Source organism: Oxyura jamaicensis, chromosome 2, assembly GCF_011077185.1.
Source record: "Oxyura jamaicensis isolate SHBP4307 breed ruddy duck chromosome 2, BPBGC_Ojam_1.0, whole genome shotgun sequence".
NCBI lineage: Eukaryota > Metazoa > Chordata > Aves > Anseriformes > Anatidae > Oxyura > Oxyura jamaicensis.
Window position 1 is genome coordinate 69,993,340 of NC_048894.1, and position 26,683 is coordinate 70,020,022.

The window sequence follows — 26,683 nt, forward strand, 5'->3', positions numbered from 1 at the left end:
CCAGCCTGTAGCTCTGCTTGGGATTGTTGTGCCCCAGGTGCAGGACCCGGCACTTGGCCTTGTTTAACTCCATACAATTGGTCTCAGCCCATCGGTCCAGCCTATCCAGATCCTCCTGCAGAGCCTTCCTACCCTCGAGCAGATCGACACAGGCACCTAACTTGGTGTCGTCTGCAAACGTACTGAGGGTGCACTCGATCCCCTCATCCAGATCATCGATAAAGATATTAAAGAGAACTGGCCCCAGTACTGAGCCCTGGGGGACTCCATTAGTGACCTGCCTCCAACTGGATTTAACTCCATTCACCACAACTCTTAGGGTCCAGCTATCCAGCCAGTTTCTAACCCAACTAAGCGTACGCCAGCCCAAGCCAAGAGCAGCCAATTTCTTGAGGAGAATGCTAAGGGAAACACTTTCATTGACCACTTCGTAGTATGCCCTGTTGTGTTTTTTTGTGTGCACACGCATTTTTTTTTATTTTTTTTTTACTGTTTATGGCTGCAGAAATACAGACAGGCTACTGCACACATAAGCTGAAGTACATGACGGCTTTGAAACCAAAATTCTACAAAGATGAGAGTCTGTATCCTATCCAGGAATAGCTAATTAATGCAAGAGTCTGAAGTGCCATGGAAAATGTTAGAAAAGTTGGGCTGCCACCATTTTGTGATGTGACAGCTTTTATCTACCGTATGTGTGGGGAGGGGAGTTCAACCAACATAGCATATGTTAAGACAAAAATTATAAACATATGCTAGGCTGCTAAAATTGGACATTTACCAGTCTGCTTAGCAATTTAGCTAAGCATTGAATTTTAGTTTTGAAAACTATGTAGGCATACAGCAGCAAATATAATTGTATTGCCATGGCCATATCTACATTGCACAGGATATAACAGAAATTATTTCCTGTGCAATACCAATAATGAGCTTGGATTTTTTTTTCACACACATTTTTAAAATGCAGATACATTGTTGCACACCAGAACAAACTTTCCCTCTTATCAAGTATGCTGAATTTATATTATACACAAAAACCTCTGAAATAACCTTGAAGACAATTCTGAATGAATCCATTTAGAATCTAACCTTCCAAGTGCAGAATATTTTCAGATGTCACTGATGATAGCTAAACACCCAATGAAACAAAATATTGTGTACACTACAAAGTACCAGGGAAGAGGCAAGAAAACATAGCCTTAGAGTATTTGGCTCTCAATTTTTTCACGTACTTAGAGTTCATAGAATTAATAATCCATTCACAAGCTCCAAGAAAGATACAGAATATCTCATTTTTTGTTATTTTTCTTAACCAAAACAAAACCGTTATAGGCTGGCTTGCTGTCTGCTCTCTAACAGTGATGCATTAATCATGATGATGCCTTCAGCAGCATTATGACATTTGCAATATTGGGAGAAAATTAAAAAACTTTTTCTGGGATAAGACAGGACCATGTTTTCCTCTCAGTGTTACATGTAATACCTTCTTATATATGAAATAAAAGGTATTAACAACCACCTACCTTTTTTGCTGATCCAGAAGATGCCTATTGTCTCAACAAATGCCACTATTTTGTGCCCTGTTTTACATGCATGAACACCTGAAGGCAAGCACAGAAGGCCTGAGATATTACCTTCAACCACCTTCACCGTTCCTGAAGACTGCAGGACAGTCTAAGGTAGGCACAGTAGGTAGCATATCTTTAGAGAAGGGAACACACTTCTGCAAGGACCACTAGGAAAGCACTAGGAGAGATGATTCAAAGCATGTAGCACGTGTTTCAAAACACTTGTTAACTCTGTAGCTATGCTGCCTAGCTGGAATAAAACTTTCAAGGACTGACATACAAGGTTTTCTGACATCGTGTAGTGAATTAAATTTAAGCAGTCAGAAGTAGAATATCCATACACTGGAATTACTGAACAGCAAGCTAATCAGTCACATCAAGTTGCTGAATTATTCAGAGAGTGTATAATTTTTTTAAAAGATAAAAGTACTCAGCACAACTAGTGTTGAAAGATCCAAGGCAAACAAATTTGGACTTCTGATTCTAATAGATGGAAAGACATCAAATTATAAAATGTGAAATTTAGAACTTTAAGGTGAACAGTCCAACCACATTATTTTTGTTGTAATAGGCCAGAAGAAAAAATAACCCAGCACAAAGTTTGATATATATATGTGAAAGCAGATTAAAATAAGGATAGTCAGTCCTCCCTCCTCAGAAACAGCATATAATTTTCTTTGATTTATACCTTCGCTATTTCTTGATTCTTTTTCACAGACTAAAACAGAGTTTGTTCTTTACTGAATAAATGCCAGTCAAGCCCTTTCGTATAAAATTTTCATCAGGTGCTAGAACTAAGGAGCACAAAAACCTACTGAAAATTAAACAGCCTTGGTCTGACCTCCTATACACATACTTGTGCTCTTCCTTCCCTACACAGTTAGGCAAAAAGGTTAATAGTCAATTTGATACTTTAAGGGAAAGTCCCTGTGTAAGAAGGATGCAATAATAAGTATTACATTACACTGTAATTACACTATATATTAATTATTTACACTATAATTATTAAGGATGTACAAAGGATATGTGTATTTTCAATGCATTACAAGTTAGATTGCCACAAAGCAATACAGCAATCATTCTTAAATATTTTTTAATTAGTCTGCTTTTAAATACACACACTGTTTGAAGGAAGCAATCTGAAAAACCACTGCCTTTGTCTGGGAATATTCTCCTTCCAGCACCTTGAAAATGTTGCCAGCTAGCTCTCTTCCTTAGACAACATATTATAAGTAACTGTCAGATCAAAGGGACAGAGACAATTAAATACCCATAAGATCCTCACTGCAGTCAAGATTACCTCTATCTCTTCTGCCTTTTTTTTCCTTCAACAAGTGTGACTTGACTATCTTTATTTTTCTATTTGTGTATATGTTCTGAAGAATTTTACTCCTATAGAGTATTATCTGAGTAAAAAGTAATTTATTTAGAAACGAGATATTAGCATTACTTCCATACAGTGGTTTACTTTCTTGGTTCTCACTGATTATCTACACCATTTGAACATTCAGAATCATAAAGACCTCATCCTGCCTCAAGGAGGATGTAGTATTACCCCCTCAAGGAGAGAGTAATATATATATATATATATATATATTAAGTCAGTTTATTAAATACCAAGAATGGGACATGCACAGCTTGGTAACAGTGCAAAGGACAGCAGAGGAGGAATAAGTAATTCATTTTAAGCATTAATGATTCCATCACAGTAAAGCAAAGCATCAGACTACAAAACAGCAACTCCACAGCATGGGAGGTGATAAACGTAATGCACACACCACTCCTAAAGCAGCAGAATCTCCTAAACTTCTACACTGCATCGCACTTACAGTAAGTCACCTGAGTGTCGTTGTACATCACTAATATCTATGGGATGAAGATGCACATTGCCATATTCTGCAGAAAAGCATAAAGCTATAGATACATGCTTTATCTTTACAATTTAAGGCAAAATTACTCAACCACAGCAACCAGAATTGCTGGATCCTCCTGATGGGCCTGCTGGAAAGCAATTGTCTCTGCTTCAGAGAAGTGCTGCACTGTCCTGGCAGTAGCAATAGCAGCTCAGCTCTCTAGAGACACCAGTGGTAGTTAAAGCCGATATCCTTCAGCTCAAGAGGCATCATTCACTGATCAAATAATGAACGCCAGCCTCCTTCAAGGAAGAGGCAGAAAGAAATATGGCAATGTCTTATGTATCAGATTCAATATACAGGCTACCTAATGGGCTACTTTTAGCATTCACCTGCAAAAATGCACCATGCCTAAATAAATAAGTTTCAGACACTTCATATGGCACAGTGAAAAAAGGAAACCTAAGAAATGAACCCAACCAACCCAATACTAAGAAACCAAATGACTTAGATGGGTCACGCCAGGGAAGCAGGCTGAGCATGAAACACTCAGTTGTTCCACAAACAAGAAGAAATCTTCAGTTTTATCTGCTGTCTCCCAGTATTACTCTGATTCCCTCCTCCGTTTGTTTTTGAGAAGAATTGGAAAAATCCATGACTCACCATAGATCTTCAGATGCCCAGCACAGTGATTATCCTAGATATCTGCTATAGTTTAACAGAATGAATAATTTAAATATTAAATAATAAACATAATGAATATTTTAAAACTAAGTTATTTCTGGGTTTCAGTATGTAATCAGCTTCTAAATCAAACCAGCCTTTCCTATACCATGTTTCACCCCTAAATGGTGGGAGAGAGCAAGGGGGGAGGTTCTTTTCTGACATATCAGCTTTCTGTCTCACCAAGCTCTAAATAGATCAATTTCACATATTTGCTGTCATCTTGAGCAAAAATATCAAAGTATCACCAGAGATCCACATCTCAGCCCTAGCTATGCTGTGAACTTGATCTCAGCTCAAACTCCAATTCAGTGGCAGTATTGCTCCTTGGTCTATTTAAGAAATAATGAAGCTCTGTGAACCGACAAAGCATTTACCAGAACTACATATATTTCAACAGCCAATCAAAAGAGAAAGATAGAGACAAATTTCTCTATGGATTTTACTTCATAATCAGCAAGTCTCACAGATTTCAGCATAGATGAAGAGAAAATGTAAATGTTTGTAGCAGAGATTCCACAGCAGTGCAATACCTCCCAGTTAGTAAAATGTATGATCACATGTGTACAAGTAAGTCACCACTAATTTGAAGTGTACAACTGTACCATCTTCATTTATCTGTCATGGTTTCTGACAAAGCATTTTAGAAGAAGATTAGAAGGCTCCTAAGGAAGGAACTGCATTTCTCTGCCTGGGGCATACCACTTATCTGAGGTTGGTAGGAACAATGCTGAAATATTAATAAGTACGCCATTTGTCAGGAAAATTATGCAAGAAAGATTGGCAACAACACACACAGACAAGCATTCAGATTTCAAGCTAGGGCAGTAAACTCTAAGTGGTCAAAAGGAATTAAAAAAAAAAACAAAAAACAAAAACTTTCAACCATGCTCACAAGCTTTGGATGAAAATGGATGAATGTGAGAATTTAAAGATAAGAATTCATCAGGCTCAGAACTATTAATAGCAAGTACTGACTTCTAACAAGACCATGACCCACCCTAGGATCTAGAATCCAATTTTTCAAGTCTCGATTCCCTCAAGAATTCTAGTGATATTTTCTGCAAATAAAGTAGCTTACCATGTAATATGTGAGGTAAAAGATGCTGTCGTGATGTAAGCTGCTCAAATATGGAAAATTCACAGAAACAAATGCAAAACATATAATCCCACAAGCAAGGACAAATAAAAATAAAATAATAATAAAATAAAATAAAAATCCACTATTGAGGTTTTCTTAGAAATTATAATGAAGAAATACAGAGGAAAAATTGTACCCACTACATCAAATCAGATGTTAAAATCTATACCCTCAAAAAATATCTAAGAAGTAAATCAGCTCCAACAGTTTCCAAATGCTATTTCTCTGTGAGGGAAACTTGCAAAAAGAAAAAAAAAAAAAAAAAAAAAAGAAAAGAAAAGAAAAGACTCAGTCAGACTCAATGTTCCTACTATTTGTTCCCACATTGTATTTTTGTTCACAAATGTTGATGTAATTTTATGTAAGTGTACGTTTAGGGACAGGTATACATCAATTTTATATAGTTCTTTTCATATTATAAATGTGAAGGTTTGATCTCAAAAAGAATATTTGCTAATTTTTAGTGTAAGCAAATCTGAAGAGCATGCAAAGAAGCATCATATCAAAAATAATATAAAACTTTTATTAAAAAAGAAGGTGGTCTTATTGGCAAATAAATTATTCGTGTATGTTTGATTGACCAAAATAGCCATATTCAGCTTACGTTTATCAGTTTGCTAGATTTTAAACATGTTCAGTAACATTACACACAGGTTTTATCACCATTGTCACCAGTTGGATGTACTTACACACATATGAAACAGTGTTGTTCGACAGCATTTAGACTTTCATTAAGAAGCACTCTACTCTTACACAATCTATCTCCACACAGGATCACAAAATGCCTTTCAACCTTTAGCCAATTAAGCCTTACAAGATTCTCATGGGAAAAATACTGTATTATTTATGCCTATTAGCGCAGCAGCTCCCAATTCAAAAGCACTGTAATTCAACATGTTGCTTTTCACTTATTTTTCCTTTCCAAATGGTTTTAATTATATTGTTATTTTTCTCCACGTTCAGAAATGTTTCGTTTGCAATATTATTCTATCAACAATTTGACAAATACAGTGGCTGCTGTGAATAAAATCAGAATTATTTTAAAGCAGTTTGCCAGAATTGCCTATTAGAAATCATGCTGAACAGTTCAGAAATTCTGAGCTATTACTGTTGAAACTACCCCCTCTCCAAACATGCAAGTTTTGGGGGCTCAAACTTAAATTCCTTGAATTTATGAATTCAATGAACTTCATTCATTGTTCTGTATTTTGTCTTGAAAACTTGATTGGCCTTAATGTTACCATAATTATAACTATATGTGTATATATATGTATATATATATAGTGCATATATGTATATATAAATATTGTATATATATGTATTGTAAAAATATGTAATTATAACTGCTGAAGGGCTGCTGATGTGCAGGTTTTCCTCTCCTCCAGGCCCCATGCCACGCTTCTTCGTGCTCACCACAGTAGCCTTACCATATCCGTTCTTGGATGTACACCCTTCCCTTCATCCTCCTAAGACAATTTGAAGTATTCAAGGCAACTGAATCTTGGCTAATGACAAGAATCTACTGTTTTTAACAATTGCCTAACTCAGCTTTACTTTTCCAATTGTGAGAACTGACAGAATCACCTGAGATTCTAATGAAAACCACACGTACCAAGATTCAAGGCAGGAAATTAAGTTAAGAAACTTTAAGTCATCTTTACCAGTGAAAACGTAATTAAAAGCAACAACAGGTCATCAGCCTTAGGACTTGGTTCTGCTGGGGCCAAGGAATTCAGGCGCTGACCTAGTGCAGCAGTTTGTATTTGCTGAAGTGTTTTTCAGAACTGAGGCTCAAGTGTTCTGCAGAGCTCACACAAAGTCCACAAAGCTAACCTAACCAATGCCATAAAACGGCAAAGAGCAATGCATTTGGTCTGACTCAAAAAGTAGTGGCATCTCCTGAAGCCAGGAAGGGTATGTAAGAAATGTAAAGATGACAGCATCTAGAAAGGAGAATTGTGGTGCATGGTGCAGCCAGCATAGACAATCAGAAAGAAAAGTGAGATCACCAGTGAGAGATATCACATATTAGTTCTAAATAAATTCTAAATTATATTTTTTCCTATGACCAGAGGGCAGAATAAAATCAAATCCACACCGGGATTTAAAAGCACTACAGGATGCTATAAAACTAAACTATAAATTGAATGGGAAGGCTCAATATGCAGGTCTCTGAATGTGCAAGAGGATAGGAAAAGGCGATTTGCTGAGGTTAGTCAACTACATGGGATATGAGAAGACCAAAGAAAGATAAATCTTGAGGTAGAGAACAGCAAGAATCCCTCTCCCTTAAATATGTAAAAAAACGATGGACTATTGCTATAATGAACTGATATGAAACGTGAGTAAGGGTAATCAGGTCTCACGTAGCAAAAGAAAATATAATCAGTATCTCCAGAGCATCAAACTGGGTCAGCCACAGATTTATAACGTGTACTAACATTTTTTCAATATCGGCCTTTCATATTAAATTCCTGGAGTTCCAGATCTATTAACATGAAAACAGTGGTTTAGAATTGTTTTATTCTCTACACCTGCTAATACCAGCATTACAATTTCCAAGGTATCATGTAACCTGTATTGTGTTTGAATTTGATTTTTTTTTTTAATCATATCTACATTCTCTATTTATCATTTCTTTACTAGGTCTTTTAAAAAAGGATTAACTTCATTTTTGTGCTGCCATTTTATGATTATATATACTCAAAGAACCAAAAGAATTACAAGAAATTTGTGCAGCTTGCTGTTCGATATAATATCTGATCTAGTTTGGCATATCACCTCATTTTCTTGACAATATTATAGTAAGAATCTTGGAGTTTACTTTTGAGTCCAAGTAGACAAAACCATATTCATCATGTCCAACAAATCTGATTCATCTACCAATCTACTGAATGTCCAAATGTGAATTGACAAATTATTCAAAATATATATGTAAATTTACAAAGATTTGTATGCGTAGTTGCAAACATCCAAATTTTGTCAGAATAAAATTAAACCTACATGTGGTAATTTTGCATTTGTCAACTACAACTAAGCATTTCCAGGTTGCTTACTTGTTCCTCAAGCTGCTACTTTTTCTCTTTCTACACTTCCTTGAGCATGATATAGTGGAAGCAGACAAATCACTGATCTGTTCTCAAGAGATCATTTACAGCTGTTTATAATAAAAGTGTCTTTGTGTTTTAGTGTTACACTAATAATGTGAGGTTTCCAACATTTCATGGAATGATTAATTAATTTGTAAAAAGTGTTTCAACTTACCATCAAAAAATACAATAATTGAAAATCATTTCTATTAAAATATTTTTGGTGTATCTTCAAGAAAACATTTTACAATGTGGATCACAGAGAGTACAGCCATACTCTGCATGCCGGTTTAAATAACAGTAGTCCTAACAGTGATAATAGGACTCTGCTCTGTTCTTACCTCATACCATCTGGGAGTCCAAATATTTAAAAGTTTGTGTTTTGGGGCCTCAGCTAAGCCAGACTGTAGACACTGTACATTGCTTTTCTAAAAAAAAAAAATTACTTACTTGAAGCTAAAAGCATTACTTTAGTGAACAGTTTAAGAGAGAGAGAGCTGGGAATCATTCCATAAGTGACCAGGTCCTTTATTATTCAAGCTAAATTACTTGGCATAGGGTGTTTTTTTTGTTTGTTTGTTTGTTTTTAATTTATTTATTGATAACAGTGATTATTTTCTGTCACCTTGCCATAAAAAGCTGCATGCCCAATTGTAGCCTTTGACATTTATTTAGGCATGGTAAAACAATTGAACTTTAGTGGGAAATATTTCCATAAAATCCATCACGTAACTAAGGCAAGGATGAAAACACAATTAATTTTTTTGAATTCTTAAAGTTGAAGCTACTATCCTGGACTTTTATGGCATCTAATTTTCTGCCATTCTAATAAACGCATTGGCACCTGGACAGAAAGCTCTCCTTTTCCAATTCTTCTTTCTGTCATCTGCTGGGAGGCAGAGTAGAATAATTGGATTGCAGTTACTGATGGCTTTCAGTGTTTTTTTCATTCGTTGACACCACAGAGGGAAGTTTTGCTAAATAAGAATCAATAGACTGAATAGGAATGTTTAAATTTTCTTTAACAAAGCTAAAGAGAAACAGTTTGAAAAAATGGCCTTTTTGAGGCAAGTTATTTGAATAAAATATTGGGTGAGTTTACTGCATAGCAATGTTTACCAACAAAACGTGAAGAATAGAATTCAAGGAGAATGAAACTGAAGTCTGTCTATTCAATTCTCATTTACTTCTTACTACATAGCTACCAGAAACACAGCTCAAAGGAGAAGAAAGTAATCAAGGGATGATGTTAACATTTCAACATCCATAAAAGAAGAGCTACATCCAATGATATGGCCTTCAATCACAGTATTGAAAATCACACATAAAATATAACATTACAGTCAGCTCTTCTGCTCATAATTACAGGAAAAGATCACATATCATACACAGTCAGACAGAAATAATAAAAAATAGTAAAGAAGAACAACCTCTTGCTTCCAGGCTGATGCTATTTAATAACAGAAGCAGGGGAAAGGTGGCTTCCTGCATTATTACTAGCGCAGACCTGTTGTGGGCATTCAGTCTTCTTTAGCACTACATCAATTTAAAATAAATCATAATAATAATAAAACTATAAAACACTCTATAAGACTTTTTTGGTAGAAGGAAAAAGGCTATTTTTTTCCCTTTATGTCTTAAAGCCAGCTTCTTCTCACAACCAATACACAAACTAGGGAAAGCTCTTTACTGTTTCTTCTCTTTTATACTTTCAAATTACTTCTCTGCTCTAATGTTTGATACTAAGTAGATTGAATAAAACAAAATGTTTCACCAGTGGGAAAAAATCTAAACTGTCTTTTTACCTTTTTGTTGCACTTCTGCTAAGTTTGCTGTAAATTGAGAAATAAACAATAAAAGGATAGCTCCAGATATACCTGAAAATGATGAATACTCGCACTAAAGGCTGAAATTCACCACTTTGCAGAAGGGTAGCACCTAACTAATCCCCATATAAGCTTTATAAAGATAATTATAAAATCACGTGCAGCACTTGAATCCCACACTAGACTTACTTCACATGGCAGGAATGTGCAGTTTAAGGCCTGAACTCAAATCTATCGAGAACTTTAGAATGTGACCCTCTGACATACCAGGTACACACAGAAGTATTTTGTGTAAGTAACATTACACGCCTGTATGATCGTCCTGCATTCAACTGTTCACGTAACTACCACGTTAATCTTCATACTAATGGTATCCGCATTTAAGTTCCACCAGCACCAAATTCAGTGCAGTCAGTGTATCTGTTATCCTAACTTCTATGATCTCTCTCACAAGTCCCACGCCTGTTATTAGCAACCTGTGGGCAATTAGCACAGTTATCAGCAGACTTGGATTCACATTTATCATTCTTTGTTTGCCTGTGGAACAGAAACAAGACGACACCAGTAAAATACTGACCATAACAATAGTGATGACTTTACATCTCACTATAGTCATGCTGCTGTAGTTGACCCTTTCCACCAAAAAAAACAAACAAACAAACACTGAATTATATGCACTTTTCAGTATGCCAAAATGCTTTCATAACATAAGGTTGAGCTCATGACTATTTCCTTCTATAGATACAAATACTGAATACATTTTAAGGTTATTTTTTGTAAAGGCACACAGTATTACACCACAGGGAAGGGGGAATTTAAGGTCTACACAGAAAAGACTCTCCCACAACTCAGCTTTCACATCTGTCTCTTCTCCAGCAACTGCGACCTGCGCTCTTACATGTACCCACTAACTGCAGAAATCCAAGCTGAGAAAGTATCACTTTGACTATCCAAGTTATTAAAAATGCCACAGAAAACCCAGATACGGCCATCTGACTACCATGGAGTTACTAAGGTGCACATTGTCTTTTCTTTTTGTGCTATGAAATCATTTCTAAACAGTAAAGTCCCACTTTGCACAAATGAGTAACTAGTCCCATTTCTTCTACTTCATCAGATCTCATTAAAAATTTCAAATTTTATTCTGTCCCACAGAGAATACGGTGAATACACAGGCCAGTGAAACCAGGAGACTCCCAACTCATCTTTTATGCTTTCCAGCTTGTATTACCAAAGAAAAGGCACACAACTCCCTCACACACTCTTTGTTACGAGCAGGTATGCATGTTTTTTACCAGATAACTATGGAATGGAGGCAAACTTTGTTGATTTATGGACCACCCAAAATTGCGAAGAGCTCACTATTGAAAGTGAAAAGATGTACTGCATGGTTTTTTGCAAGAACCTGAATGTGGTCTAGTTTCAGGCAGTATTTTCATTAGCAACCTACATAACTGAACAGAGAAGATGCTTAACTTTGCAAATAGTAATAGTAAGCAGTAGTAAGTAGTAATAGTGAGTAGTAATAGTAAGTAGTAAGTATAGTAAGTAATAGTAATAGTAAGTATTAAGTAGTAATAGTGAGCAATAGTAAGGAATACAGAGACAAATATTTGGCTTAATATTTATATATATACATATATATATATAAAAAAAAAAAAAAAAACACGTGAAGCAACCGAAAAAATGTGTGAAGACAGTAGCAGAAATTACCAAGTCTCTAAATGTAAGAACTATGTAGAAAGAATGAATATACTGAGACTATTTGGATTGAAGAAGAAACTGAGAGGTAATTTCATCATCATCAAATCAGAAGGAAAATCGTCCACTGTGTGCTGGCTACAGAAAGCAGCAATGTACCTAAACCAAAGTCAGAAAAAAAGAGTGTAAGTTATTAGGAAAGGACTTTCTACAAATGGAGTGAACTGCTGTTAAGAGAGGGCTTGTGTAGACCCCACTGTTGTTTTATTATTTCATACAGATTTCTAGACACCTGTGCTAAAATACAGGTATAAAATTTGGGGGCCAAAGAATAGAATAGACAATATCTTAGGTCTTTTCAGTCTTGTTTTGGTTTGTTATTTTGTAATATCTATATTGTGTGTTGTTTTTTTTTCTTTTTTTTTTTTTTTCTTAATGAAAGACATAATAGGGTGTCATCCCTTAAAGGTTTAGCCAAATCTTTCTTTCAGTAGAAATTTTAATGGTGCTTATGGCTGTATGCCAGTTAAATTGCTTAGCCGGTGATGTATCTGCTTGTAGTCACTGTCATATTTTGTCTATCTCAGCATTTATTTACTAAGAGCTTTAACATTCTAGAGTATGGCAGGTGTTATATATAACACAGCATTATTTTCCACATTTTATTCCACTCACTGGTACTCCTGCTCGCAGATTAACTGGCAAGAGTACAAATAACCACAGCAATTAAAAAGTTTGACTGTCGCAGCTAGCTGTGTACTACCAGTAAACACAATACAACACAACAACGTTCCCTTCCTATTACAACAAAATCTACCAGCAATTTTTTTATACAAAAGGAAACAGAACTGTAGAGCTGCAGTGGTCACTCAAACACACACTGCTTGATAACTGTGTGCTGCAACCATGATATTTGATTTACTAAAGATGCATTACGGTTACATTTCCATCAGTTCCTTGATCTTGTTCCATGGCACAGGAGAGGCAGAAAAATCCATTTGGATTAGGCGTTTCCATTCATAACTTCACCCCACGTGTTAAAATTTTTAGGCTGTCTACATAGAAATTCCCTCTGAAATAAATGGAAAGACACTCAAGATGTCAGCGAAAAACACACTGGGCTAACAACATACTCCACTTCTCAAACTGCAGTTGGACACTGCAAATATCTTCCTCTTTTTTTTTTTTTTTTTTTTTTTTTTTGCAATCTCTCATACAGAAGTCATCATTTCCTTTGCTCGTGTTCCTTCAGTAACTTCTACTTTCTCTTTAATCTCTTTTTTGAGAATAACGGGACTTAACTTCAATACAATATTAAAGATTGAACATTTCAATGGGTATCACTGAAACAAACAATGACCTAGCTGTTGTCTCTACTTGCCAGCGTTTTTCTGTTCTTTACTGACATTCTATCTTGGCTCGAATCTTGACTACGGAAAGATTAAACATTAAGTACATTGTGAATCTGTAAGATGTCTGCAACTTTATTGCTTGAAGAAACTGAAAACAAAACATTTTCCCTGTCTTCAAGCAACAAGTTTTTAATCTGTTTTGTGACTCTAACACCCTAGGCATTTTCAAACAGAAGTGCAAGAAAGACTCCTGAGTTTTATTCACTGGGCTTTCACTTTTGTCCATTGCTACAAAATATGAACAGTGGCTCCTAACTAGTGACTTCTGATATGTACACCCCAGTGATTCAGATTCTTCTGTTACTGCTGCTTTATTTCATGGTAAAAGGAGGTTAATAGAAGTGAGCACTGGCAAAAGCAGAGGAAAAAAAAAAAAAAAAAGTAATTGCCTTTCTGTGTCCCGTGTTTCTTAGCAAATATATATATATATTTCATATTCTAAGATCTGTCACTGAAGTAACTGCTGCCTTTTGTTGCAAAATGTTCATAGCCAAGGAAAAGTCATGCAAGACATCAGATACACTGCATGTGCCAATGTTATTAACATTTTCGTGTTTTCCCAAGATATACAAAGAAAGGCATCAGAAGGAAAACATTAAACAGGACAACTGGAAAAAAAATCAATTCTGAAATTGGAGTTCTTCTTACTAATTTACCAACCATAGAGTGCTCCCAGTGAAGAGGAATTTTCAGGGTGCACTCAGCAACGAGAGTGGGAAGGATTAAGGCAACATAAAAAAATAGAACGTGTTTGTTTCTCTGAAAAAGGCTGTTTCAAGTAGACCTATTTTGTCACAAAAAAAGGAGGGGGTAGTAATATTTAGAGCTTGAAGTAGCCAGTCAGCAAACAGCACTACACAAAGGCTGTTTTAGAGCATTGCACTCTTCAGTGATTATAGAAAGAATACACTAGTAGGAAAACTAAGCTTAGATTTGAAAATAATTAGGTCCTCTTACAAAGCAGCTTGAAATCACGTGTTTTTTCAAAGAACAAACAAAATACAGAAGAAATTTTAAAATACCCATCATGCAAAATCCCTCCAGATTATATAAAGCGTTCCATGAGAAAGATAGCTCCAAGACAGACCTGATGAAGAAAATACATAGCTGTTTGCAAATATAACACCTCCCTGAACGAAGCCAGGTCAGTGGAAGCCAGAATGTAAGCAAAACCCTATCAAAATCATTTCCATTATGCCTTCCATCACGCTTTTCCTTTTCTCTTCGTAGACTTCCCATTGATCTTTCCATCAGAAATATAAATATCAGACAAAGGGCATCCAACTCAAACACTTCCAGAATAGAAGTTTCCCTTTCTCTCCTTCCCTCGATCAGCTGTGTTAACTAGACTATTTTCTTTTAAAATTGCATACACAAGGATACAAAAGGAGTCACTTGGCAAGCAGATTGCTTCTTGGCTGCTAAAGAAAATTCCCCAGGCCACATTCTTGTTTCATCTTCATCAGGCAGGTTCCCAATATACTCAAGAAAGTACAATAAAAATAGCATATATATATATATATATATATATATATAATCTCATTCCTCTCCAAAAAGCTTTCATTTGAAACCATTGTTATCAGTGGCAAGTCTCCTCAAGCCAGAATAAACACATCCTGTGTTGTTCTGCATCTAGTATGTGTAAGATGTATCCACAAGACTCCTAGGGGGGTGGTTTTTTAGTAGTCCAGAATACAAACTCTTGATTTAATGCTTTTTGGGTACAGAGCCTTCACTTGGGATAGAAAAAAAAAAAAAAAAAAAAAAAAAAAAAGTGGAAACTACAAAGCACTGCTAGCCAATTCAAACATATTTACAGCCTTGTGTCACCGAGTCCCAAAAGACAGCCCACCAGAAGTCTGTGGACACTCCCTTTAGGAAACCTGGGTACAATTCCCTTGGAAGGAAAATAAGGGGCATCTTGCACAGCATGCTAATCTCAGGCTTAGCACAACAGAAACATACTGTCCCCAGGGATCTGACAGCTGAAACTGTCCACCTAATGTAATATCTGAAAAATCACATCTGCACTTCTTCCTACCCTTATTGACTTAATGGCAGTTCTGTAGTCCTGAGGTGCAGTTTATCAGGCCACACTTCTGTGTCTGCCTCGCAGCAAAGTGGTCACTCACAGGTATGCAACTTCTAGTCTGTCAAAAAGAAATAATGAACAAGAATTAGGCAATATTTAGGTTGGAAGAATATGTTTTATACCATGTTTAACCCTCAGAGTAACTCCCATATTAGTTTTGTAATTTTATTTTTAAAACCTTATTAATGCTCAATTGGCATAAATTACCCAAAACATGTAATCCAATAAACTCACTTTAAAGCTGCGAGGCAGAGAAAATACAAGAACTGATAACACTGTTTTTAAATTAATTTCCTACCCAAATACAGATCTGAAGTGAATATGTTAAATTTTCCATCATGTGAGACCACCTACATTCCATGTTTTGTATCACATGAGTTTCTGAAAGTCCTATTCATCCATCTTTTTGGAACATCTTTATTTATTTACAGAGCATTTCGGCTATGACTCTTGGAAACCAATTAAACCTATCATATTTCCAAATCCTCTTAAATGTTTAAATTACTTCAAATGAACTTCATCCCTCACAGGTATAAATTAATCATCTTATGTAAATAGCCTGACCAGACAGCCACTCCCATTTTTCATATTTTTACACAGAAATTATGTCTTTTCTCTGGGAACGATTCTGACTTTTGGACAAGGACAGGCAATGTTACCTTACAAATCATGAGCCTGTTTTAAAAACCTATCTCATGACTCTACAAAATGTTACATATTTTTAATATGGGAAATATTTGCTTTCATTTGCTACTGAGCACATGTTTTTATTTCCTATAGTTTTAAGGTACTAAATCTTAGGAGCACTTTGTTTAGGTACTGAATTTTACTACATGTAATTCTTACAGGCTTCTTGAAAGTGTACTAAAATACCTTCCTTTCTGGACTACGTAAAGCAATGGAACAACTAAAGCCTAGATTTACAGATAAGGGAAATGAAAGCTATCTACAATAAAAATGTAAAACCCTCTAAACGGTTAGTAAATAAACTTCTTTTCTGTAAAACATTTTTGGTGTACTGTATATTAAACACAATAGTGAGTGTATAGCATAAAAATCTTACTGACATCATCTTAAGATCACCAGTTGTGATTCACAAGCAACACCAGTTAAATTCATACAAACTAGCATAAAAAGCAACAATAAAACTTTTTTTTATACCTTACAACATAAGCCATCACTGACTTAAATTCCAAATATCTGATTTTGATTGATGCTACAATTACAAAGAGCACAGTCATGGGGATATTTACATTAAAGATGTTAAACTGCATTGCCCCATATATGTAACACTTGGGGCATTTGCTCACAGGTCACATGGGGTCTTAACTCTCCTTGAATTTCCATTTGTTAATCAACCATTCCTTCCCGCCAAGTCTTTCTTGGCATCAGCTGAGATTTTTCACTCTCTTCATTAAAATCATAAACTAACTCCACTCTGCTCAGCATTTCATTGCACGAGGCCTTTCTCTGGGCTTACAGAAGGTACCAATGTAAAGTTGAATAAAGCTAATTTTGTACCTGAAAAAAATGAGGCTTCAGTGGTACATTCTGCAAACTTACTGGAACACCAAAGAACGTAAGACCTGCCCAAAGTTATCTCACAGTCTTCTAATTGCCTTTTAATTAGGGGACTTTTGACTAGACTCTCATGCATGATTCCACTGGAATTTGAGTATAAGCACAAACTTCAAGCTATCCAAGTACTATGTGAACCTCCATGCTTCTTTGAATACTTTTTTATGGAGCAGTAAGCATGTGCATAGCCCAGTGAAAATTAAGTCATTCACATGCTCAAATGTCATGTTGCTTGACAACTCAAACCATGTGGTTTGGCTGCAAGTGAGAATTTCCTAGCAACAGCAAAGGCAGTGGGACACAATCTACTAATTTTAATGTGAAATAGATTTTCTCACAATTTTAAGTACAAGTGAAACCCTTTATTTTCTCTGCACATTATGAAGACAGCAGCTTGCAAAATCATCGTTCATGCTCCAAGTACCTAAAATTGGGTTTGCAGAAAATGGGAAAAGTTGTTTTCCTCTCTGAATTCCAATCCATGACTAGGGCAATGTAAAATGAAATATACTTTTAGCAGATTTGTATATAAAAGAGAAAAAAAAAATAGGTGACAACCTCCTAAAACATTTATCTTTTTAAAGGTATGCTCCATAAAATCATGAGTATTCTTCATTTCCTTTGCAACGTAAGCAATGGATACTCCTAAATTAAATTTGCCACTTCGTGGAATGAACCATAATAATGCAAAGGAACAGTTTCTTCAAAGAAGAAACCACCCTGTATATTTTTTTGCCTTATGTGACATACAGATTCATTCTGTATGTCTGCCTAGTGAATTCCTACAAAAATAACCTAAGTCAATTCAGTAGTTCGAAGTTTGATGAAAAGCCTTCTATTGCCCATCATTTACCAAGTAAATTTCAGTACAATAAGGACAAATATATGGAGAAAATGAAGGGAAAGTGATCAGACTCATGTCCTCCATTATTTGTATAGAGAAACTGTGCAGAACAGTTGATATTAACTTCCGCAGCACTACTGAGACTGAAAAGATTTGGCCCTAGAAAGATCCACTGACAGATGATGAAGCAGCAGTAGCACTGCAGAATAATAACAATTTACATTAAAAGCTGAGTAAGTACTTGTTCAATAAAAATGTTCATTTCCCTTTTCAAGTACTTTTAGAACAGTCTTTTAGTTTAGAACAGTCTTTTACCATCTGAATGGCATCTGTTTATTTAATTAGCTCTGTTCTTCCTGCACGTCAGATTTCACTATACCAGTATCATCAGCATTGAATGTACAGTGCAAGACATGAAGTTTTAAAAAATAACTATTGAAGGCTTAATAAAAGTACTCAGCAAAGCTATAGGCTTTCTGACTGTAGAGAAAACAAAGCAAATGCAAGCCCTACATAACGTAGTAAGAAGCCACATGGCAGAAAAATTTCTAAGTATCACTCTGCAAAGTCAGTTCTTATTCTTGAAACGAGTCCTCATCCTCCCCAGAGCATTCCTCATGAATGCCAGCAGGTTCCTATACATACACATAAACACACACACACACAGTGATTCAGAAATTATCTCACAAGGAAGATGATTTTTCCAACTTGGGGAATGACAAAATTATTTTTTACTGACAAAAAAATAACTTTGACAAAAATCCTCAATTCAGAAATTGCAGACTTCCCAGGTTTGGGTAAAGGGGGTGCCTATATATAGAAGGGGAAAGTTTAGTAACTGCATAATCTTCTTCCCCTTTCCAGCAACTAACAATTGTCCAGCTGTTTCATTACATTCTGAGTAAAAGCACTAGTTAACAAAGGTGCAAAAACATATTTTTTGAACACTGAGTTGCGATGTTGAGGGTACCCATTTGAGAAATTGGTTTTCAAAACACAGCAAGCCACTTGAAAGCAGACCACTAGCACCCCCAGCATAACACAAAACTTCTGCCTACACACATGTACAACTGTAAGATGTTGTGGCCACTGCAACAGCAAAATGGGGCTAGGGAACCCTATAGTTTAAGGCATCCTTAATGGACCAGTCTCCCTAAACATAAGCATGAAATACATATTCTGTTTTAGCAAATGGTATTACATACTGCTATTAAACTGATTTAAAGATTAAAGTGTTCCCACAACAAAACCCAAATACCAAGAATTTTGCCTCTTCCAATACCTTATTTTTACTCACTTGGTAATTTCACCAAAATACGGAAATCAGATTTTGACAGTTAGCAAGGTAAGTACATTTACAGCTATTTCTTAGAAGCTACTTCAGCATGTAAGCTGCCAGCACTTGCATTAACTATTACATACAATATTAACCTTTTAGACACTGCACATCCTGAGGTAGATTCATAGAATCACATACTTATACTTTATTCCATTCTTTATTTGTCCCTGCACATGCTAGGCCTAATTCATCATCAGAATATGCCAGTAAAACAGCACTGAAGACAATCAGGCTGCAACACTCACAGCAACCATTTCCTTCAGTCATGATGGATTTCTCCTGACAGTCAGGTCATCTTGGGGTTTGACTGCATGCAACGCATCCTAGGAAGGGGACCTACTGCAAGGGTCTGCATCTGAGGTGGTGTGAAATAGATTTGGCTTTGTTTTCTCCTAATGCAAAGGGAAGAGACAAACCTGCAGCCTTTTTTCTGGCATATGTCCACAGCAGATGGGGATGAGACCCTCAGACCTAAGAGGAGACACCTGCTGGCCCAGGCATCATAGGCCCAAACCACATCGAGGTGTTTCCTTACCCGAGAGCTGCTGGGAATCACAGAAGGGTTGAGGTGGGAAGGGACCTCTGGAGCTCATCTGGTCCAACCCCGTTCAAGGAGGGCCACCCAGTGCCCAGGACCACGAAGCCTGCCTTCACCTCAGGAAGTCCCAGCCTCACAGAAACGCCAGAAAAGACCCAGATCCGCACTCCGGAAACAGGCTTGGAGTACTGGTCGCATCTAGCCCCTAAACATGCCAGCGTGGGGCTCCTCAGCCCTTCTCCCTCTTGTGGGCGCTGCACACTGTGGGACCGGCTGCAGGACTGGAGCAGCCCCACACCACGGGCTGGGGAATGTGGGGATGCCCGACTGTTTCTGGGAAGGTGCAAGGGCTCTCTTCACCTGGTGCTGAATACCTACATCAGTAGCTTGAGAATACAGGGAAAGGGTAATTTTTTTCAGATCTTAAACTTTCTCAGGCAAGAAAGCTTTGAGGCGTATTTGTCCAAGATAGAATTAGTTAAATATTTGAGGCATGTTAAGAAATGTATGTTCCTTAGTTCACATAGAGCAAATAATTAATATTATTGGAATGGAAGAAGTCTGGATCAAAGCCTGGATTGAAGCTTACTGTTCTAAGCTCTGTACATACACAGAGTCCTCAACTCAAACAGCACAAAACCAAAGAGAAACGAGTGAAAATAAGAGAGACATTTAATAGAAAGCTTCTTCATGTTTTTTCTTCTCTTTTGGCAAAATAAAGATGATCCTAAAAACATTTTGTGCCCTAAATTCTTAAACCTGTCAACAAAGCAAAGCTGTATTAAGAACAAAGCTTGGGGACACCAGCTGCTGGCACAGTAGAACAAGCACATGCTAACAACTAGGAATACTTAATTATAATAAAACAGATCACAGTAACTCCAAAAAAAAAAAAAAAAAAAAAAAAAAGAAGAAGATAATACAAACACCTTTTTGCCACTTCAAAAATCATATGCCACCATATTCCATGCACAGAATTTTCAGAAGAAAATCATGAAGGGTTTGTCAGACCAAAACCACATGTACTTTTCCTTCTCAAGACGATATACATTAAATAAGCTAGAAGGCTCTAATACCCAAAACAATCTGCTCCATTTACTAAAGATACTGCCTTTGTTTAGTCTACTCCATTAGTTTCAAATGTATAATATGCTTTGCAGGGAAAAGTGTGTAACATTAGGTTTCCGTATTTTTAAACAAATTCAAATTTCCATCCAAATGCAACTGTACATGCCACAATGAAAATTGACCATTAGCTGATAAATAAGAAATATAGCAAGTATTATTTTATAAAATAAAAATGTACAAATATTAAGAAACTGGTTAAAATTGTGTTAGGTTCTGTAACTGCTTAAATGCACATAATATAGTCTTATGTTGAGCAAAATTAATGTTAACTTTATTGTAACAGACTACAGCTATTTACCAAACAATTTATTTCAGTTTTTGCCAACCAGTGAGAACCAGACATTTTCAAGAAAATAACATAAAAAATACACAAGATTGCCTATTGATTTAAAAGAATCTATTTTTAATTATGACTTAAATCAGTTCAGTTGACTGGTGTCCTGTTTTGCTCCTACTGATGTGCAAGCTTCCCCTTCCATGAGCGAAATGAATGTTGCTAAGTTTCACACTGATGGGTAGGGAGCTGCTAGCTCGCATAAATGATTTCTCATGTGCATCAAAGGCAGGCATTTATGAGTTCCTTCCCTAACAATCTCCTCATGATGTTCTCAGGAAAAACTGATTATTCTCTAAAGGTGGTAGTCTGGAATAGAGTTCCCACTCTCAATTAACCTGAGCTGCTTCCAACTAATGAAGTGGAAGGGAGAAAAAAATGACACGATATATTACACTTCTTTTAGCATACTGCCTTATTTATATTCAGTACTAATTTAACCTGCACCCCACTGTAAGGTGAAGATTTGATCAACATACAGTTAAGCTAAATCCAATGAATGGCATTATTGTATTTGAAGTTTCTAAATTAAAAGTGTCTTTACAAAAATAACAGGCAAATTACATCAAAAGAGGCAACTGTAATCTAAAGGTCTTGTCAAGGTAAGTTTAGCTGAAGACAGACGTGGCAGAAAACATGTCTCTCCTATCTTAAAGGAGGTCGACAACGAGAAACTGAGGAACTACAAGCCACTCAGCTTCACCTTGAACCTTGGGAAGGTGGTGGATCCTGGAAACCATTTCCAACACAAGAGAACGACAAGAAGGTGATTAGGAGCTGTTAGCATGGATTTATGAAGGGAAATCATATTTGATAAATCTGATAGCCTTCCACAAAGATACTATTGGCTTGGCAGACGAGAGGAAAGCAGTAGATCTGTTGCATCTTGATTGTAGTAAAGCTTTTGACACTGTCTTCTGTAACATCCTCATAAACAAATGGATGAAGTACAGGCTAGAAATGTGGACAGCGAGGTGGTCTGAAAACTGGCTGAACAGCCAGGCTAAAAGTGTTGCAATCACCTACACAAAAGTCCAAACAGAGGCCAGTCATCAGCAGTGCAGCCCAGAGGTCAATGCAAGATCCAGTATTGTCCAACATCTTAATTCATGACCTAGATGATGGGATAGAGTGCACCCTCAGAAAGTTCACAGGTACAAAACTGGAAAGAGTAGTGATACACCTGATTAATGTGCTGTCATTCAGATGGATGACAACAGGCTGGAAAAATGGGCTGACAAGAACCTCAAAGTTCAGTGAAGAAACAAGCAAAATCTTGCACCTGTGGAGAAACAATGCCATGCATCATTATGTACTGGGGTCTGAAGAGCTGGAAAGCAATTTTGCAGAAAAGAACGTGGGGATCCAGATGGAAAACAACTTGGCCGTAAGTCTGTAATATGCTCTTGCCGCAAAAAAGGCCAACAGTACCCTGGATGGCATTAGGAAGATGGTTGACAGTAGGTCAAAGGAAGTGATCCTTCCCCTCAACTCAGTACTAGTAAGACCACACACACCAGGAGTAGCGTCCATCTATGGGCTTGGCAGTGAAGGCCAGCAAAGGGCCACTAAGATGATTAACAGACTGCAGTATCTCACATATGAGGAGAGGCTGAGAGAGCTGGGCATTTTCATCCTCAAAGGGGATCTTATTGATGTGCATAAATACTGGATGGGAAGATGTAAATAAGATGGAGCCCTCAGTAGCATTCAGCAATCAGAGAAGAAGTGATGGGCATAAACTAGAATACAAGAAATTCCATTTAAGCCTAAGGAAAAAAAATATGGTGAGGGTGGTCAAGAACTGGCACAGACTGCAGATTCTCCATTCTTGGAGATATTCAAAATCTAACTAGGACAACAACCTGAGCAACCCACTCTAGTCAACCCTGCTTTGAGATCTAGACAAACTCCAGAGGTCCCATCCAACCTATGGTTCATCCAACCTATGGACTATGGTTCTGCATATATACCTGTACCCATAAAAACAAGATAAGCTTTGTGAGAGCATAGGTATTGTATAGCCATTTATTGCACTCCTTCACTGAAGATGGATTATAGTACACTAAAAACGAGACATATATAGGAAAACATACTGAAAATCATCTGGAAACTATAGTCAGTCATAATGTAAGTCCTGCAGGACTTCTCAGCTAGTGGTGGCACAAGGTGGGATGTTGCAACGTCAGTTGAAGCCTGGTTTTGTTATTCTGACATTAGGACTCATGGGGACTGGAAACACCAAATTCTCATTTCATTTTTCTAAAGGGAAACCTTGTAAGACGTTGGCAGTGTTGTGTGCTTTCTCTCATAGCATGCTGCCTCACAAGCACAAGATGTTGCCTTCCACTCAAGATTCACTAATAACCTAAATGGCAGCCTGTGTACTTATAAACTGTTCACTTTCTTTGAAAATATGGCAATAATTATGAGATTATCAGGGTACAATCTCTTTGTTGCCATTATTTGTAATACTGCATGGTTAACCTTAAGCCTTTGCAACAACAGCATGTTTAGTATGCTCCACAGAACACAAATCAGTGTGCCTTCACTACACAATAACGATTAAAGAGGCAATGCTGCCCGTTTTATATCCTGCAGAACATTTTAAAATATTTTGCAGTTTTCAAGGGAAAGGATGGCTACTCAAAGTCTGTCCTTTCAGTATTTATAAAAATATTTTAGGACTTTTGTTTTCGAAGACAAACAGAGAACAAAACAGTAACAATGAATTCCATTCTTACATATGGCAAACCAAAAATATTCTTGCAATGGCACTTCATTTCTGCCAGCAGACATTTGCGAGCGATAGATTGTATTGTTGTTTCAAACAACAGAACAGGTGCAACTACTTGCCCATCACAGAAAGAAATTTTAAAAATCTCTGAAGGACTCTGTTCATTCCATTCTACCAGAAAGAAGATGCAGTAACTTTTAGTTGTGCTAAGAAAAGGAAATTGTGGAGCTCTGAAACCACATCATGCCTTAGAAAAACACAGGCATGCAACCCAGAGAAAAGCAAAGTCAAAACCTACATAATCCCCATCAGAGATGGGTTCCATAGAAATACTCTGCTTTATGCTCACAACTCCCTATGGAATAACGTGCTACAGTACGTTTTCAATAAAGGATAACAGACCGTTTTCTTCATGACTGTATTTGATTTCCTCATCTAAGTCTTTAAATCTACACACTGGCTCAAACACCACCTACAATTATGCCAACACTTTGTCAAAAATAACATTGTAAAAACAAAAAAAAAACAAAACAAAAAAAACAACAACAACAAAAAAAAAAACACATCTATCCTAACTTATAGAGTTAGGAGAAAATCAACATGCCTGTATCCCCCAACACCATCTAGAGGGTGTTCGCAGACAGTGCAGGGTGGCATGAATAGGAAAGAACGGAGGCAACAAACACCATTTGAAAAGGAGAGGAAAAGTCTTCATTAACTTCCCCCAAAATTCCTGCAGCATATGAAACACTTTTTACTTTACCTTCTTTTTAATCTGCTCTATCTCCCCTATCACACATTTTTCCAATGCCCTACTTAACAGTGTTTTTCATATTTTTTTCCCCTATGTTGCCAATGTTCCAAAACTGTATTTAGTTCTAAAATTTCCTCATGTTTCATTCTTTTCAGCCTTTCAATCCAAATGCAGCATGCTCAATAATCCCTTTTCTTCCCTCTCAAGACAACAAGTTTGTACACAGCCATAGGTATATGTGAGCTCCTCCTTTACTCCCCTTCTCCTATTCTTTGTAAACATCCTACCTTATCTGACCACAGCCTTTAAGTCTTTTATATTTATTTATAGCAAAGTCTTTTCCCTCTCCTTCAGTCTTTCCTTAGTCTCTAGTTCCCCATCTGTAAATTGCTGTTTGATCTGACAGTAACCCAGCAAAGCATTTATACTTTCCAGTGGTTCCATAATGAGTGAAATTAAACACCTCTTTAACTTCTTCAGCAGATCAAAGCAGAATAGCGAGTGTCTTGAAGAACCAAAGTGTTCCTTCTGTAAACTAAATACGAGATTTTTTCCATTTCTTCACAGGGCAGGTGCCCTGTGATCCAATAGTATCCAAAGATTTAATCCTTCTGGTTTTGGGGGGCCCTTGGATGAACCTGAAATGCATACCACATGCATGACCAACCAGAATAAGTATTATTTTGTTACATCTACTTTCCAGTGTCATGATACTTATCTCTATTTATTGCAGTAGCCTGCATGCTGATTCTGCTTAATAGTTGTTCTTCCTTTTATTTAGGAACCTATTAAAAATCCACAAGCAGCTAGTAATCTCATTTCAGAAGTATTAAGAAAACAGAATGAGTTTTCCTGTTTAAATACTACCCATATCTAATGAGCAGGTTACAATTTCTTCACCTCACACAGGGCAGGAACAATAGCTGTAATGCTTTAATCCTTCAAGTTAATTGAAAATCTCACAAGCCTTTATCTACACACCATAAACTTTAATAGAAGTGTCTTCTATCCTAATTCACAGGTTTAAGCAGCTGTGCGCATGTGTAACTTGTACTACTTCAAAGAACTTATAAAGTTTCAGAAGGACAACAAGTGCCAACACACTGGTACAAAACAGATTTTAAAAAAATAGGAAAAGGAAAAATCAGCTATTTTTTTTTCGTTTGATTGTTTGTTTATGCTTAGAAAAGAAGAGGAACTTGTTTCTTTGTGGTATTTGAGGAAAAAAAATAAAAATCATTTTATTCTACTGAAGATACTTTTTCTTGTAATATTTTAAGAAGCCAAATGATTATAGGTTAGGGATAGGAAAATTGGTCCTCTTCCCAGTTCTGAAAACAAAGTCAAAAATTAAAGCAGAGGTCTCTGTGAATTCCTTTTTTTTTCATTATTGAATTTTTATAGAGCATCTCATATCTCTTGGCTTTCTACATAAAGCCTTCAGCTTTTGAAATGGGATGATGAAGCAGAAACTGAACTTTCCTTTTATTTTAATTTTGTAAGCATACAAGAAGAAACTTAGAAACGTAAATTAGTAATTTTCCAAGCCCAGAAAGCAAATTAAAAGTCTTGATGTTAATTATTTTTAAAATGCCATTATTTCCAAACACTTGTAAGTTTGTAAGGCTGTTATACTTTCCTGAAATGGGGCCTTGAAGGTTAAACAAACAGTAACAAAGGTGGCTGGCAACTGCAACTACCAACATGAAGACCTTGTTTCAAATAATAAAAATAAATAAATCATGGCTTCAAACTAGCAATCATGGCTTGAAACTAGCAGTGGGTAATTTAAGTACCTTTACCACACATGAACTAAAGAGCAAGCCCTGACAATAGGAAGCACAATTAAACTGTTTACTTTTCTTGCAAACAAAGCATGTGTAATTTGTAATCTTGGTTGGAATATATGGAAGCACTCTCGTCACTTTCAACAACTGTAAGGAAAGAAGAAATGATGCGAAAAGCCCCAGACACACACACTGTGAGCCAAAGGACTATCTGGAAAGGAAGAACACTAGTTGGGTAG

The 26,683-nt window shown here is 36.5% G+C and overlaps 1 protein-coding gene and 1 long non-coding RNA gene across 2 annotated transcripts in view; one reads left to right on the plus strand and one right to left on the minus strand.

Annotated features, from left to right (window-relative positions):
* FARS2 (phenylalanyl-tRNA synthetase 2, mitochondrial) overlaps window positions 1-26,683 on the minus strand; it is a 265,221-nt gene that overhangs the window by 212,408 nt on the left and 26,130 nt on the right. The gene's annotated exons all lie outside the window — the stretch shown is intronic.
* Window positions 15,344-26,683, plus strand: part of LOC118161251 — a 31,656-nt gene continuing 20,316 nt past the window's right edge. The window contains exon 1 of the long non-coding RNA XR_004747912.1: window positions 15,344-15,461. This is a non-coding gene — a long non-coding RNA (uncharacterized LOC118161251). The remainder of the gene's footprint in view (window positions 15,462-26,683) is intronic.